The sequence below is a fragment of the Octodon degus genome, unplaced genomic scaffold (assembly GCF_000260255.1).
Source record: "Octodon degus isolate 3935 unplaced genomic scaffold, OctDeg1.0 scaffold00196, whole genome shotgun sequence".
Taxonomy (NCBI): domain Eukaryota; kingdom Metazoa; phylum Chordata; class Mammalia; order Rodentia; family Octodontidae; genus Octodon; species Octodon degus.
Genome location: NW_004524772.1, coordinates 4582421 through 4588006, shown reverse-complemented (window position 1 = coordinate 4588006; position 5586 = coordinate 4582421).

Here is a 5586-nt window from a genome sequence, read left to right as displayed (position 1 = left end):
AATCTTTCGAGCACCATTTATTAAAGAGGTTGCCTTTTTTTTTTTTTTTTTTTTTTTTTTGGCGGTACCGGGGATTGAACTCAGGACCTTGCGCTTGCCAGGCAAGTGCAAGTGCTTATTCTACTGTGCTATCTCCCCAGCCCGAGGCTGTCTTATTTTGAGGGAACACCTTTGTCTTCTTTGCCAGAGATAAGGTGACTGAGTGTGTTAGGAGTTGTTTCTGTATCTTCTACTCTGTTCCATTGGTCCTTGGTTCTGTTGCCTTTACCAAGACTAGACTATTTTTATTATGGTAGATTCATAGTATAACTTCAACTCAGGGACTGTGATGCCCTCCACCCTTGCTTTATTGCTTAGAATTGTCTTTGCTATTCTAGGTCTCTTCTGGTTCCATGTGAATTTTAGGATTGCTTTCTGTGGAGCTCTGAGGTATGCTATTGGCATGCTGATCAGAATTCCGTTAAACCTGTAAAGTAGTTTTGAAAGTATGGCCATTTTCACTATTTTGGCTCCTGATGTTACTGTACAAAGTGTTTTCCCTAATTTCTGTCACTGAGTTTGTCATGCATGTACAGGAATGCTATTTATTTTTGAGTACTGACTTCATATTCTGATATACCACCAATTGGGTTATTAAATCTAGGTGTCACTTGGTGACGTTTTTGTGGCTCTTCAATATGTCATCACAAATAATGCACTAGAAGGTTCAATAGGTAAAACTCTTGAAACATAGATGTATGCAAAGACTTTATGGAGAAAACTATGATAGCATAGAAAATATTACAAAGATTCAACAACTGTGATTGTATCATATTAAAAACTATTTTTCACAGCAAAAGAAACTGCCAACAGAGTGAAGAGATAACACAGAGAATGGAAAAATAATTACCTGTTATTCTTCAGACAAAGGACTAATATCTCAAGTATGTTATGAACTCAAAAAATCAAACCCTACAAATTAGAATATCCAGGGGCTGGGGAGATGACTCAGTAGAATAAGCGCTTCCCTGACAAGCGCAAGGGCCTGAGTTCAATCTGAAATGAATAGACACTTCTTAGATTAAGAACTATAACAAATAACTGCATATAAATGTATGAAAAAAAGTACAACATCATTGTTCATTCAATAAATGCAAATTCAACAGCAGGAAAATTTTATCTCACTGCAGAAAGAATGGCTGCTATCAAGAAATCAACCAAACTAAATGCTGGTGAGTCTGTGATGAAAATGCAAACTTTCTCTATTGTTAGTGAGAATACAAAATGATATAACACTGTAGAAATCATTATGGAGATCCCTCCAAAACTTTAAAGCAGAGGTTTCTTCCATCTTGGTGTGCCATGCCAGCCCCCTCCCCGGGGTGAGTTGAGACAGCAACTGAGACTGGGCATGGTGGAACCTGCTTGTAATCCCAGCACTTGGGAGTCTGAAGCCAGGAGAATCACTACGAGTCTGGTCTGTATAGTGAGACCCTGTAGAATCTGTACTAAATAATTAAAATAATAATAATAATAATAAAATAAAACAAACGTGGACCTTCTGTGTTACCCAGATATTTTTCCATTCTAGTATCACCTAAAAGATTTAAAAATACCATACCTTAGCAATATATGTATGCCTACGTTCATAGAAGTACAGTTTGTATCACTTAAATCTTGGAAACAGCCTATATGCCTGTCAGTGGATAAACGGATAAAGAAAATATGCTTTCTTATGTTCAGTGGTCTACTACTCAGCCATAATAAGGGACAAACTTGATTCATTTTTAGGTAAATACGTGCACCCTGAGAACATATTTTTAAGTGAATTAGATCAAAATTAAATCAGTGAATTACACACATGTTTAAATAGTATTGTTTTAAATGTGTGACAAATCTAAATGATAAATAAAGACATTAATAAAGGATAGATACTGGAAAGTAGAAAAAAATTTTCAAGTGGGAAGGTGAGGCAAGGGAGGGGCTTCAGGTAAGGGCAGTAACAGAATAGGGTAAAAATAAAGACTGCAAGGAAAACAATGGAAGCCAAGTTTTATAATTGGGGATGGGGATGAAGGATTGAGGGGATGGAAGAGAAACGGGAGAAAGTAATTAAGACATACTATGTACACATACACATTCTCTGTGATGAGCGTGACCTTTCTATATGTCCAAAATATACCAATAAAATTAATTTAAAAATAAAAACAATTATCCTTTTCCTCAGCATTTACTACTTCAGAGTACAGGATTTGAGCACTAAGCTCCATAAAAGACGGTTAATCACTCTAACAGCTGGGAAATAGTGATCTGAAAGAGCAGTTAATCAGCCCTATGGGGGTTTCTTTCAAACAGTGATCGTCTAAGGTATAGTCCTGGCACGTGCTGAAAGAATAACCATTTATTGTCACATTAGCAGATGGATGCCTCTTATCTTAGTAGATGTATTTTTATAGAAGGAGGATCAATTCTTAAAGTTGCTGGTTTTAATAATCTGCTGTAAAATATATGTGGCTGAAAAAGCTCGTTCTGACAGAAAAGCATTCTAGTTTTTCATTAGATGGAGATCTATGTTGATCTTCTGAATGACATTAACTGCAGGAAAAAGAATTGTATCAAATGAATAGGAATTGTTCTCATGATGCTTCCAGTCTTCTTCTGCCTTGGTCTCACAAATATATAAATTCTTATATATATATTTATGAGGATATATATTTGGGGATATATTTGGGGATAACCTCAGAAGTTCATTATTATCTCCATTTAAAATCATTAACTGAAACAAGTCTGAGGAGACCTTTGTCCCATATAAGGTAGCATTCATTGATTAAATATTGAATGAAATATCTTTTAGGATGAAATGATCTTAAATTTTAAGGCATTGGTAAAAATATCACATTACCTAATTAACAGCTAACTACATTTCTGTTACCTCTGGATTACTGGCAATTCTTTTGGGAAACCAACAAACAAGTAAGTCATTGGGAACTTTATTTCACACCTGAGTGAGGGACTCAGACAATTAAGCACCTGCAAGATAACGTAAACAGAGAGCTCTTCCTCGTCAGACACCTCCTTTAATGTTCAACCAGCATGATGAAAAATATCCTCCAAAGAAAAGTTGGAGGATAGCAATTTCTAAGATACTTTTCGCTATTTTTTTCATAAGTTTTGTTAAACTGAAAAAAGAGTAGACAGCTATATGAACGAATGCTTATCATCTACTTAAGAAGAAATCTTAAAAATTTAAAATTAACCTCTTGCTTAGGAAGAGTCATTTAAGTTGTTTTCCATATATTTTGCACTATAAAACTATAGAGGCATGTAATTTGAGTTGAATGACTAGTGTTTATGGGCAATATGATGAAACAAAATGTACTATTTTTATTAGCATAGTATTTAATGCTATTTTTACTCTGTGAAACACTACTGTTTTAATTTAATTAAATTTTTAATAAATCTGAATTTTGCAATACATATTTTAAATTTAAATGTGCAGGAAATTTTCCTAGGCAATGTCAATCTTATAGTAAAATATTTTGAAATAATGCTTTCATTGATTTATCACAGAATTGATTCTATCATACATAGATGTACATGGCCTAGTATTTTTGTCACATGTATATTGTGACTATACATGTTAAGTAATATTTTGCACATATCCAACATCACAGTTTATTGATTTATTCTATTATAGTAACATATATACCTTGGAAAAGTCACCTTTAAAATTGTAACTAAGATTTGTAGGTCTGTTGCTGAAGACCTTTATTTTGTATTTAACATAGTCATTCATTTGTGTGATTGACTCTGAAAAGTTTGCGGAAAGTGCATGCCAGCTAGCAACTAATACTCAGACACGGTTTGCGTTGCCCATCTATATATATTGTAATAGGTTATTTATAGTAGTTACTATGTTAAATACGCATTGTGTGCCAGACATTATTGAAGTACATTACATGCAACATATTAATTTTTAAAGCAAAACTTTAAGGTACACATGAATATAGTATCCATTTTAGAAGTGAAAAGGAAAGGAAATTGCTTGCCAAAGGGGAACTGTTTGAACAAAGAGAGAGGTGTGATTTCCCTTCAAATGGAAGGCTGGATTTCAGGTTCCCTGTGGTTTTATAACAAATGTGTAAAATTTGGTCATATATGATATATAATTGCAGTTATCTGTTAAATCAAGAGTTAGCAAATTATGCCATACAAATCAAATTCTGTCTAACATCTTTTTGGTTTTGATAATTAACAAGGGTGTTTATGCTTCATTTCTCATTGTATTTCTGTTTTCTCCCTACAATAATGATGATAAGTAGGTGTGACTGAGGCATCGTAGCTAGACTATCTTCTTTATGTAAAACATTTTATTAACACGTGCTTGAGTATGTGTTCATGTAGTGAGTTAAAAGTCATCACATGTGTTTGAATTTAATAAACAGTGAATGTTATCCATGCATATGAAAAATATACATTAAAAGTTAGCATGGGTGATGGTACTTATAAACTGGGCACATATTCATAATCTTATTGATTATCAATTGTGTCAATACTTTACTTTGTGCTTGAAATATTTTATAGCATACTTCAAATAACTGCAATATCCTTTTTTACTTATGATATTTAACTTATAGAAAGAGATAGAGCATTACGCTTTGAGAACCTGGATAAAAGATATAACCCTGTTTTCAACTATTTAAAATGTTGCATAGGAGTTTGGAAAAATATTAATAAAAGAGCATAAGTGTCATGAGCAAAAGTATAATTTGGCAGCATATTGCATTGGTAAGAATTGGAGATCATTCTTTAATTGTTATGACTGGTGTTTAATCAAAGAATTTATTATTTTATATTTTATAGGCCTGCAATACTCATGATTTTTTTCTCAAAAGAATCATTGTTTAAATTATCATACTAGGTTTTAACTTTAAATTTTTAGTGTTAGGTAAATTTGCATTAAATTGCAGCTAATACAAAGAAATGTACACAAATTATTCTTTTGTATCTTTGCCAGTTTGCACAAACTCAATACACCTCACCTTGTCTTCAGATGGAAACATCCCCTAGCTCTGAATTCTCTGTGTACTTTAGTTTTATACAAAAAGAGAAAGAAAACTATACACTGTTATTCTGTGTAATTCATTTACCATAATACATCTTGTGAAAATCTTTCTTGGTGCTATTTGTAGCATAAATTTGTTCCCTTTCATATTGCACAATATTTCATTGACTTAGAATATCCTAATTCATTGATCCATTCAATCACTGATGAGCTATTAAATTTGTCCAGTTCAGACATTTCATAAATGGTGTTTAAATAAATACTGCTGTTCTCATGGTGTATATATGTAAAGATGCATATACTATGCAACTTTGACTATAACAGCTTGGTATACAAATTATTATGTTTGGTTTAAGTAGACTTCGCTAAAGAGGTACTATTGAGCCAGGGAGATAGCTCAGTAGTACAAGCGTTTGCCTGGCAAGTTCAATTCCCAGTTCAGCCAGAGAGAGAGAGAGAGAGAGAGAGAGAGAGAGAGAGAGAGAGAGAGAGAGAGAGAGAGAGACACAGCTCAGTAGGATTAGCATTTGCCTGGCAAACGC